The sequence below is a fragment of the Schistocerca americana genome, chromosome 2 (assembly GCF_021461395.2).
Source record: "Schistocerca americana isolate TAMUIC-IGC-003095 chromosome 2, iqSchAmer2.1, whole genome shotgun sequence".
Taxonomy (NCBI): domain Eukaryota; kingdom Metazoa; phylum Arthropoda; class Insecta; order Orthoptera; family Acrididae; genus Schistocerca; species Schistocerca americana.
In genome coordinates this window covers 191,435,415-191,448,236 of record NC_060120.1, presented here as the reverse complement: position 1 = coordinate 191,448,236, position 12,822 = coordinate 191,435,415, and positions in this window count along the sequence as shown.

Here is a 12,822-nt window from a genome sequence, read left to right as displayed (position 1 = left end):
AAAGTTAATTTGGACAGAAACCAGACTGCAGTTATAAGAGTAAAAAAGAATGGTTCAAATAGCTCTGAGCACTATGGGACTTAACTACTGAGGTCATCAGTCCCCTAGAACTACTTAAACCTAACTAATCTTAAGGACATCACACACATCCATGCACGAGGCAGGATTCGAACCTGCGACCGTAGCGGTCGCACGGTTCCAGACTGTAGCGCCTAGAACCGCTCGGCCACCCCGGCCGGCTTATAAGAGTCGAAGAGCATAAAAGAGAAGCGGTAGTTGAGAAGCTGGTTGTAGCCCCTTCCAAGCGTTTTCCAATCGGTAACAGAAGAAATATTGAATTTAATTGATGAAAGGAGAAAATATAAAAATGCAGTAAATGAAGCAGGCAAAAAGGAATACAAACGTCTCAAAAATGAGATCGACAGGAAGTGCAAAATGGCTAAGCAGGGATGGCTAGAGGACAAATGTAAGGATGTAGAGGCTTATCTCACTAGGGGTAAGATAGATACTGCCTACAGGAAAATTAAAGAGACCTTTGGAGATAAGAGAACCACTTGTATGAACATCAAGAGCTCTGATGGAAACCCAGTTCTAAGCAAAGAAGGGAAAGCAGAAAGGTGGAAGGAGTATATAGAGGGTCTATACAAGGGCGATGTACTTGAGGACAATATTATGGAAATGGAAGAGGATGTAGATGAAGATGAAATGGGAGATACGATACTGCGTGAAGAGTTTGACAGCGCTCTGAAAGACCTGAGTCGAAACAAGACCCCCGGAGTAGACAACATTCCATTGGAACTACTGACGGCCTTGGGAGAGCCAGTCCTGACAAAACTCTACCATCTGGTGAGCAAGATGTATGAAACAGGCGAAATACCCTCAGACTTCAAGAAGAATATAATAATTCCAATCCCAAAGAAAGCAGGTGTTGACAGATGTGAGAATTACCGAACAATCAGTTTAATAAGCCACAGCTGCAAAATACTAACACGAATTCTTTACAGACGAATGGAAAAACTAGTAGAAGCCGACCTCGGGGAAGATCAGTTTGGATTCCGTAGAAATACTGGAACACGTGAGGCAATACTGACCCTACGACTTATCTTAGAAGAAAGATTAAGGAAAGGCAAACCTACGTTTCTAGCATTTGTAGACTTAGAGAAAGCTTTTGACAATGTTGACTGGAATACTCTCTTTCAAATTCTAAAGATGGCAGGGGTAAAATACAGGGAGCGAAAGGCTATTTACAATTTGTACAGAAACCAGATGGCAGTTATAAGAGTCGAGGGACATGAAAGGGAAGCAGTGGTTGGGAAGGGAGTGAGACAGGGTTGTAGCCTCTCCCCGATGTTATTCAATCTGTATATTGAGTAAGCAGTAAAGGAAACAAAAGAAAAATTCGGAGTAGGTATTAAAATCCATGGAGAAGAAATAAAAACTTTGAGGTTCGCCGATGACATTGTAATTCTGTCAGAGATAGCAAAGGACTTGGAAGAGCAGTTGAACGGAATGGATGGTGTCTTGAAGGGAGGATATAAGATGAACATCAACAAAGGCAAAACGTGGATAATGGAATGTAGTCGAATTAAGTCGGGTGATGTTGAGGGTATTAGATTAGGAAATGAGACACTTAAAGTAGTAAAGGAGTTTTGCTATTTGGGGAGCAAAATAACTGATGATGGTCGAAGTAGAGAGGATATAAAATGTAGACTGGCAATGGCAAGGAAATCGTTTCTGAAGAAGAGAAATTTGTTAACATCGAGTATAGATTTAAGTGTGAGGAAATCATTTCTGAAAGTATTTGTATGGAGTGTAGCCATGTATGGAAGTGAAACATGGACGGTAAATAGTTTGGACAAGAAGAGAATAGAAGCTTTCGAAATGTGGTGCTACAGAAGAATGCTGAAGATTAGATGGGTAGATCACATAACTAATGAGGAGGTACTGAATAGGATTGGGGAGAAGAGGAGTTTGTGGCACAACTTGACCAGAAGAAGGGATCGGTTGGTAGGACATGTTCTGAGGCATCAAGGGTTCACCAATTTAGTATTGGAGGGCAGCGTGGAGGGTAAAAATCGTAGTGGGAGACCAAGAGATGAATACACTAAGCAGATTCAGAAGGATGTAGGTTGCAGTAGGTACTGGGAGATGAAGAAGCTTGCACAGGATAGAATAGCATGGAGAGCTGCATCAAACCAGTCTCAGGACAGAAGACCACAACAACAACAACAAGAAGAAATACAAACTTTGAGGTTTGCCGATGACCTGACAACAAAGGACTTCCAAGAGCAGTTTAATGATATTGGACAAAGGTTATAAAGGAACACCAACAGAATTAGAAAAAGGTTAATGGAATTTAGCCGAATTAAAACAAGTAATATTAACAGAATTGCATTACGAAATTTGGCCAGCAAAATAACTGATGATGGCCGAAGAAGAGGGGATATAAACCGCAGATTGGCTATAGGAAGAAAAACGTTTCCGAAGAACAGAAATTTCTTAACAACGACCATAACTACTAGGAAGTCTCTTCTAAATATATTTGTCTGGAGTGTAACCTCGTACGGAAATGGAACGTGGACAATAAACAGATCAGACAAGAAAGAGGGTAGAAGAATTTGAAATGTGGTGCTAGAGCAGAAAGCTGAAGATTAGATGGGTAGTTCATGTAGTTAATGAGGAGATACTAAATAGAAAAGAAATTTGCGGCACAACTTGACTAAAAGAAGGGATCGGTTGATAGGGCACATCATGAGGTACACAGGAATCATCAGTTTGGTAATGGAGGGAAGTACGGGGCTAAAAGCTGTAGAAGGGGACCACGGCTTGACTTAAGTCACCTTAATCAAATGGTTGTATGTCGCAGTAGTTATGCAGAGATAGAGAGGCTTGCACAGGATACACTAGTGGGGAGGACTGCATTGAAACCGGTCTTCACGCTAAAGACTATAATCACAACAAAAATCAAATCTTCCAGTATCATTCTAACAATTTCATGCTCCTAGGAAACATAATCTGCTTATATACTGTTAACTGGAAGCCGTTTTGAATGCCAACGATTTTCCTGTACCGTGTTACACATGACAATGTGTTGTGTTTTCGGAGTTTCCATATTTTTGTCCCTCCCAGAACAGTTCAAAAATATTTACATATGGTGACGGTAGTGGCCAAGGGAGATGGGACAGTGCTTCCTCCTGCTCACAGAACCAGTCCTGGACAATTCGAGCTGTGTGAACACGGGCCCTGTCGTCTTTGAACAAAGCATCACCATTGGGGAACAAACATTGTACCATGGGATGGACCTGACCTGCCAAAATGGACACACAATCCTTTGCAAGGAACCATGGAGGCCGTGGAATACCACGATATTGCTGCCCAAACCCAGCCATGTTTCACTCTCGTGACATTAACTCGGTTACAAGTTGAAAACAGTGTACAACAAGATACACCTGACCAATTGCCTTTCTTCTGTTGCTCCACTGTCCAGGTTTTATGGCATCGGCACCACGTTTTCCCATTTCGGGCATTTATATCGGCGTGGTTGTGGAATTCAAGCTTGCACTTTAATTCCTTATTTATGGAGCCCATTTCGTGTTGTTTTGGTGCTGACAGGGTTCGAAATTGTGACATTCAGTTCTGCACTGACTTTTTCAGCTGTCGCCCTCTTATTATTCGTTACTATCCTCTTCAATGAACGTTTGTTACGATCATTCAACACACATTCCCGTCCCGGATGTGACTTAGCTAATCACTTTTTCCGCATTCCTATATGCGGTGTAAATATTTTACACTTTGGCTGTCTTTGTTATGGAAGTATCCACCATACGAGCATCAACAATCTGCCCACGTTCGAATTCACTTAGCTCCGACATAACGCACTCACAACTACACAGAACACTACATGGAAGCAGCTCAGACCACGACTAATACTTGCAACGTATTAAGGACACTAGACAGGTGTCGTTCGTCGTCAAATACAACAGCGCAACCTGCAGGCTTGGCTAGCATCTGCATTTATGCTGAAGCATTAATTTCTGCCAGTGTTTCCGTGTTTTGTCCAACCGCCATATTCCCCTTTTTGAAAACTGGAATGATCGTACTTTTGCTCCAGTTTGCTTGTATCTGTCCTACCTCCACTTACCAGCCGCTCTGGTCGTCCTTCTTTTCGTACGTTTTTAAATTTTTAATTACTTTTAGATTCAATTAGCTCTTTTCCTGTCAGAGCCTATTTTACTGTTTTTAGCGGTGCGTCAAACCAATCATCAGATTGAAGACCACAACAACAACAACAGGAATTCTCTTTCATACATCGCCCTGATGAAGGTAAGATTTTAAGAATTTGTTAATCTTGATACTAGCTGATGAGAAAGGAACAGTTGATCTGGTTTATATGCTTTCTTGGAGAGAAAGTGGGTTCTGTTCGCACTGTAAGTAGAGTGTTTAGGTTTTTATGTTGGTGACGCCACGTAGCGCTCTGTATGAAAATCACTGACTGTGATGTGTGCAGTCTGTGGCTGGTTGGACTCATTGTTGGAATATTCGCTAGTGTAGTGTTGGGCAGTTGGATGTGTACAGCGCGTAGCGTTGGGCAGTTGGAGGTGAGCCGCCAGCAGTGGTGGATGTGGAGAGAGAGATGGCAGAGTTTTGAGAGCGGACGATCTGGACGTGTGTCTGTCGGAAAATTGAAATTTGTAAGACTGGATTCATGAACTGATATATATATATATATATATATATATATATATATTATGACTTTTGAACACTATTAACGTAAATACATTGTTAGTTCTTCATCAAAATCTTTCATTTGCTAACTATGCCTATCAGTAGTTAGTGCCTTCAGCAGTTAGAATCTTTTATTTATCTGGCAGTAATGGCGCTATCTGTATTGCAGTAGTTTGAGTAACGAAGATTTTTGTGAGGTAAGTGATTCATGAAACGTGTAGGTTATTGTTAGTCAGGTCCATTCTTTTGTAGGTATTATTGAAAATCAGATTGTGTTGCGCTAATAATAAAAAAAAGTGTGTCAGTTTAGTGTTGATCAGAATAAGTAAAAAGAGAAATGTCTGAGTACGTTAGCTCAGTTGCTTGAAAATCAAATAACGTAGAGGTTTTCCAGCACCGTCATTTATAAATTTTTCTAAGGGGATGTTTCACCATCTTCAAAATGCATTTACTACAATGGATGGGGAGGGAATGGGGCAGTTGTGCGAGAGACACCCCGAGTGATCCCCACTCCCTTCACCCCCCCCCCCCCCCCCCCCTCTCCACATACTGAAATAGGTGCAAGGCAAGGCAACAGAGAAAGTGTTAAAAAATCACTCTCAAATTTGCACAGTAACAAACGACGGAGCACAAATCAACCCTATGCAAGCCCATCTCTTTTACGCAACACCACATCTTGTTAGCTAATACTTCTAATTGTTCCACACTCTGCTCTGCAGTTCCTCCTTTTACCGACGGGATTTATGGCGTTCCTCAAAGTAGTGTTGCAGGCCCCCTGCTGTTCTTTACCTATATCAACGGTTTAGATGTCAATCAGAGCAGCCGTCTTACGTTGTTTGCAGATGATGCTGTCATTTATCGTCTATTAAAATCACCAGAAGATCAAAACAAATTGCATAACGACATAGAAAAGGTATCTCTATAGTGCGAAAATTGGCAATTGACCTAAATAATGAAAAGTGTGAGGTCATACACATTAGTGCTAAAAGGAATCCATTAAGCTTCGGTTACACGATAAATCAGTCAAATCTAAAGGCCGTAAATTCAGCTAAATACCTAGAAACTACAATTACGAACAGCTTGAACTGGGAAGAGCAAATAGAAAATGTTGTTGGGAGGGCAAACCAAAGACTGCGTTTTATTGGCAGAAGACTTAGCAAATGTAACATCTACTGGAGAGACTGCCTACACTTCGCTTGTCCGTCCTCTTTTCGAGTACTACTGCGCAGCCTGCGACCTTTACCAGATACGATTAACGGAGTACATGGAGAAAGTTCAAAGAAGAACAGCACGTTTTGTATTATCGAGAAAAAGACATGAGACAGAATTTGGGTTGTACATTATTAACAAAAGCGTTTTTCGTTGCGGCAGAATCCTCTCACGTAATTTCAATCCTCCGAATGCGAAACTATTTTGCTGACGCCGTCCTACATAGGGAGAAACCATCATCAAAATAAAATAAGGGAAAGACATAGGTGTTCGTTTCTTCCGCGCACTATTCAAGATCGGAATAATAGAGAACTATTGTGAAGGTGGGTCGATGAACCCTCTGCCAGGCACTTAAGTGTGATTTGCTGAGTATCCATGCAGATGTAGATATAGCTGAACAATAACACGTTCACAAAAGAGCAACACTGGCCGAGAAAAACAGGCAAATGCCTGAGCGGAATGCCACTCCTGTGCCTGGGAACGCACTTCTTATTCTCTCAGCCTCCCACAGTACACTATGAAACTTGGTTGATCCTGAAGGATCACCTACTTCCGACTTCGGAATTACACACTTCTGCGTTCCACGAGAGATACCGACTAACTCCCCGATTTTGCAAGCTGAGAAACCGCTCCACGAATTATTTAAGGTATGGGCCTTTCAGACAATCGGAATCCGGTGCAGAATGTAGGTATTCTCATTGCCCATTTACTGCTCCTGCTTACAGAATTTTGCACGGTGCTGCCTCCTGGTAGGGCTTTAACGACTTCTGCAACGAATGTTGGAAACACTGGCCGTCGTGGAGAAATCACTCTCCCTGTAAGCCCGCCTTCTAGGCTCCAGCCACAACCCAATTAGGAGGATTAGGAAAAGACCAGCCCACCAGCTCCACGCTGAGTAAAACCTCCTTCCCCCAGAAACCGGTTCTGTCACAGATAACAGCCACAGGAAGAGGCACACAGGCGCAGCCAGGAAATGGGGTGTTACACCTTAAACCCCCGCCCCCCCTCCCAAACCAGCCGATCAATCACTTTTTGTGCAGAAGAACGTGTTTCCATTGGCTCCCAGTAGCTCCCATATATTTGATTACTTCGGAAGACAAATCTGTAGTACAGCACCTCGTGTACAGCAGACTACCTTCCTCCACCTGCTATCGGCTGCACTGACCCGCGAGCACCACGCTGCAGCTGGGCTCCGCTGAGTGCCCCTGGTGGGAGGTGAACCGCCAGCAGGTGCAAGCACACCACCTTCTCAATGTCCACCTCGCCGTCCGTCAGCAACATCTGCAGCATAGCCTGCAACCGGGGACAGTCTGCAACATCTCCGTTACATTTAATGACCTATCTGCTTTACTTTATTACATTAGGTACAGGGGTTGGATAAAAATATGAAAATACCAAAAATACGACACATTACCATGCCTAATATGGTTTAGGAAAAGCGTTGGCATTCAAAACAGCTTCCAGTCGTATCGGAATGGATAAATAGTTCCCTACGGTTTTCAAGGGAATCTTACACAATTCTTCCTGTTCATGTTATGACGATAGTGGCGGAATACACTACTGGCCATTAAAATTGCTACACCAAGAAGAAATGCAGATGATAAACGGGTATTCATTCGACAAATATATTATACTAGAACTGATATGTGATTACATTTTCACGAAATTTGGGTGCATAGATCTTGAGAAATCAGTACCCAGAACAACCGCCTCTCGCCGTAATAGCGGCCTTGATACGCCTGGGCATTGAGTCAAACAGACCTTGGATGGCGAGTACAGGTACAGCTGCCCATGCAGCTTCAACAAGATACCACATTTCATCAAGAGTATTGACTGGCGTATTGTGACGAGCCAGTTGCTCGGCCACCATTGACCAGACGTTTTCAGTTGGTGAGAGATCTGGAGAATGTGCTGGTCAGGGCAGCAGTCGAACAGTTTCTGTATCCAGGATCTGCAACATGCGGTCGTGCATTATCCTGCTAAAATGTAGGGTTTCGCAGGGATCGAATGAAGGGTAGAGCCACGTGTCGTAACACATCTGAAATGCAACGTCCACTGTTCAAAGTGCCGTCAATGCGAACAAAAGGTGACCGAGACGTGTAACCAATGGAAACCCATACCATCACGCCGGGTGATACGCCAGTATGGCGATGACGAATACACGCTTCCAATGTGCGTTCACCGCGATGTCGCCAAACACGGATGCGACCATCATGATGCTGTAAACAGAACCTCGATTCATCCGAAAAAATGACGTTTTGCCATTCGTGCACCTAGGTTCGTCGTTGAGAACACCATCGCAGGTGCTCCTGTCTGTGATGCAGCAACAAGGGTAACCGCAGCCATGGTCTCCGAGCTGATAGTCCATGCTGCTGCAAACGTCGTCGAACTGTTCGTGCAGATGATTGTTGTCTTGCAAACGTCCCCATCTGTTGACTCAGGGATCTAGACGTGGCTGCACAATCCGTTACAGCCATGCGGATAAGATGCCTGTCATTGCGACTGCTAGTGATACGAGGCCGTTGGGATCCAGCACGGCGTTTCGTGTTACCCTCCTGAACCCATCGATTCCATATTCTGCTAACAGTCATTGGATGTCGACCAACGAGAGCAGCAGTGTCGCGATACGATAAACGGCAATCGCGATAGGCTACAATCCGATCTTTATCAAAGTCGGAAACGTGATGGTACGCATTTCTCCTCCTTACACGAGTCATCACACCAACGTTTCACCAGGCAACGCCGGCCAACTGGTGTTTGTGTATGAGAAATCGGTTGGAAGCTTTCCTCATGTCAGCACGTTGTAGGTGTCGCCACCGGCGCCAACCTTGTGTGAATGCTCTGAAAAGCTAACCATTTGCATATCACAGCATTTTCTTCCTGTCGGTTAATTTTCGCGTCTGTAGCACGTCGTCTTCGTGCTGTAGTAATTTTAATGGCCAGTAGTGTGTAGCAATCGTGCATCCTTTTCTCCAAAGTATACCGCAGAGGCTCAATAATATTGCGTTCTGATGACTGGAGTAACCAGAGGAGATGCGACAATTCATCCTCGTGCTCACAAAACTAGCCCTGGACGATGTGAGCTATGTGGTCGGAGGCCCGTCGGTTTTGGAGCACAACGTAACCAACGGGTAACAAACACTGTACTATGCGATGGTCCTGAGCAGCCAAAATGGACAGACTATCCTTGCAAGTACTGGGATCTTGAAGAGTACCCATGGGGCCCATGGAATACAGCGCTATGGCTGCCCAAATCATCACCTAAACCCCGCCATGGTTCATTCTTGTGTCGTAAACTCGGTCACATGTTGGAAACAGTCTGTAACAAGACTCATCCGACCAAGTGGCTTTATTCCATTGCTCCACTGTCCAGGTTTTATGGCTTCGGTACCGCGTATTCCTGTTGCAGGCATTTGCATCAATGATGAGTGGTTTTGGAAATCCGGCTCATCCTGCAATTTCCATCTTCTGAAGTTCCTTTCGCGTTAGTTTCGTGCTAACAGGGTTCGCGAGTGCGACATTCTGTTCTGCGGTGACTTATCCAACTGCCGCCCCCTCTTATTTAACGTCATAATCCTCTTCAGTGATCGTCCATCACGAGCGCCCCACACACACTTTCCTCAGCGTTGTGACTTAGTGAATGACGTTTCTCCACTTTCCCTGCGTCCGGTATAAATCTTCGATAAGGTGCCTCTTGAAACATCAAACACTTCGGCTACTTTCGTTACGGAAGCGCCCTTTACACGAGCACAAGGAATTTGCCCAAGTTCGAATTCACTTGGCGCCGACACATTGCACTCACAATTACACAGAACACTGTCCTCACTATGACTGACAACTGCAAAGTATTGAGGACATAGCTCAGGTACCGTTCGTAATCAAATACAACAGTGCAACCTGCAGGCTTGGCATTCATCTTCAAGCATGAACTTCTCGTGATTTTTTCGACATTTTTTCCATCAGCTGTGTATATAATTAGAATTGATATGAAGACACCATAAGAACAGTAGATACAATGTTATTAAAGAACGTGAGCAGGACGGCTTGTAAGCAACAAGACTACTTGCGTTCAACGGCAAGAGAGACGCTTGTGTTTTGGTTCATTAAGAGACGGATAGCAGGTATGAGATATAGCTAAAGGCGGGTAAACGAACTCATTATGCTACAGCACAAAAGGGCTAAGAAATAAATCGCCAAAACGCTGAGATTTGTGATTAATTATTAACAAAAGCTAACAGACCTGCTCGTGTTGGGTGTTGCCTAGCGTGCTATCTTCCCTGACAGGGAGGTGAACCAGACCCCGATCGAATTCACGAGACGGATTAACGACCACGCCAGACTGAGTGTAGTTTTTACAAGGTTTCCCACTATGTTGTTGTTGTGGTCTTCAGTCCTGAGACTGGTTTGATGCAGCTCTCCATGCTACTCATACAGTAAAGCTGCATGCCCTCGGGAAAAATTACGGCTGTAGTTTCCCCTTGCTTTCAGCCGTTCGCAGTACCACAACAGCAAGGCCGTTTTGGTTAGTATTACAGGGCCAGATCAGTCAATCATCCAGACTGTTGCCCCTGCAACTACTGAAAAGGCTGCTGCCCCTCTTCAGGAACCACACGTTTGTCTGGCCTCTCAACAGATACCCCTCCGCTGTGGTTGCACCTACGGTACGGTTATCTATGTCGTTGAGGCACGCAAGCCTTGTCAACGGCAAGGTCCATGGTTCATGGACATATAGTTTAGACAAATGTTTGATGAGTCCCTAAATTCTGCCTCAGAAAATACGTACTCAAATTGTGAAAATACGATAACACAAAGAACAAAGTTTACATGATTCAAAGATTTCTTTATTTCTACATCTACATCTATACTCTGCAAACCACTGTGAGGTGCATGGCAGAGGGTACGTCCCGTTGTATCAGTTATTAGGGTTTCTTTCCGTTCCATTCACATATGGAGCGGGAGCGCGGGAAGAATAACTGTTTAAATGCCTGTGTGCGTGCAGTAATGATTCTAATCTTATCCTCACGATGCCTGTGTGAGAGATACGTAGTGGTTGTAGTATAACCCTAGAGTAATCATGTAATGCCAGTTCTGTTTGCTGTGCCATAACAAGATGTGAACATTTACGTACCACTGACAATGGAATCGACTGAAGGCAGTAACATAAAACGATCATCCCCAAACGCCACGAAGATGTACGAACTGTTATTCAACATCCGAAGCTTAAGAGAACCGAACAGTCTTTGCTGAGATACAATCCCTACCGCGCCGGGTCTAGCACTGAATAGTAGCGTTATTCATTGATGTACTAAGTGCACAAATCAGTAACAAGTTCCATAACTGTTTATTTATTTAATCGTATCAGATGCAAACAATGATCATAATAATCATCAGCTACTTCAATGACTTGGTGACTTAGCGTGAACGTAAGAACCCAGCAGGTTCTTCCATTACTGCCGATCTTGAACTCCCTGTTGCCCATTGAATCCAGCCGTCTGTCTTAAGCCTCTGTGCCATCTGTCAGTTGGCCTCCCCATCCGCCTTTTTTGGTAAATTGTGCTCCAGTCCAGTATCTATTTTCAACATCTGTCATCATTTCTTCTAGCGACTGATCAGTCCATTGCCATTTCAAGGTATTTACTCTTTCCATTATGTTATTGACCTTTGCTGTATGGCTGAGAACTACTGCTTTCTTTCTGTCTTTCTTTGTGTAGCCTATTACTGATCCTTACATTCCTTTTTGAGCTACTGTGAGTTTTCTGGCAGTGGACTCGCTTCATGTCTCAGGGCCATAAGTTATTATTGGTTGCATACATTAGCCAAAAACTATTTTCTTCACCTCATGTAACATCTTACACTTGAACTACACTACTGGCCATTAAAATTGCTACACCAAGAAGAAATGCAGATGATAAACGGGTATTCATTCGACAAATATATTATACTAGAACTGATATGTGATTACATTTTCACGAAATTTGGGTGCATAGATCTTGAGAAATCAGTACCCAGAACAACCGCCTCTCGCCGTAATAACGGCCTTGATACGTCTGGGCATTGAGTCAAACAGAGCTTGGATGGCGTGTACAGGTACAGCTGTCCATGCAGCTTCAACACGATACCACAGGTCATCAAGAGTAGTGACTGGAGTATTGTGACGAGCCAGTTGCTCAGCCACCATTGACCAGACGTTTGCAATTGGTGAGAGATCTGGAGAATGTGCTGGCCAGGGCAGCAGTCGAACCATTTCTGTATCCAGAAAGGCCCGTACAGGACCTCCAACATGCGGTCGTGCATTACGCTGCTGAAATGTAGGGTTTCGCATGGATCGAATGGAGGGTAGAGCCACGGGTCGTAACACATCTGAAATGCAACGTCCACTGTTCAAAGTGCCGTCAATGCGAACAAGAGGTGACCGAGACGTGTAACCAATGGAACCCCATACTATCATGCTGGGTGATACGCCAGTGTGGCGATGACGAATACACGCTTCCAATGTGCGTTCACCGCGATGTCGCCAAACACGGATGCAACCATAATGATGCTGTAAACAGAACCTGGATTCATCCGAAAAAATGACGTTTTGCCATTCGTGCACCCAGGTTCGTCGAGTACACCATCGCAGGCGCTCCTGTCTGTGATGCAGCATCAAGGGTAACCGCACCCACGGTCTCCGAGCTGATAGTCCATGCTGATGCAAACGTCGTCGAACTGTTTGTGCAGATGGTTGCTGTCTTGCAAATGTCCCCATCTGTTGACTCAGGGATCCAGACGTGGCTGCACGATCCGTTACAGTCATGCGGATAAGATCCATGTCAACTCGACCAATAGTGATACGAGGCCGTTGGGATCCAGCACGGCATTCCGTATTGCCCTCCTGAACCCAACGAT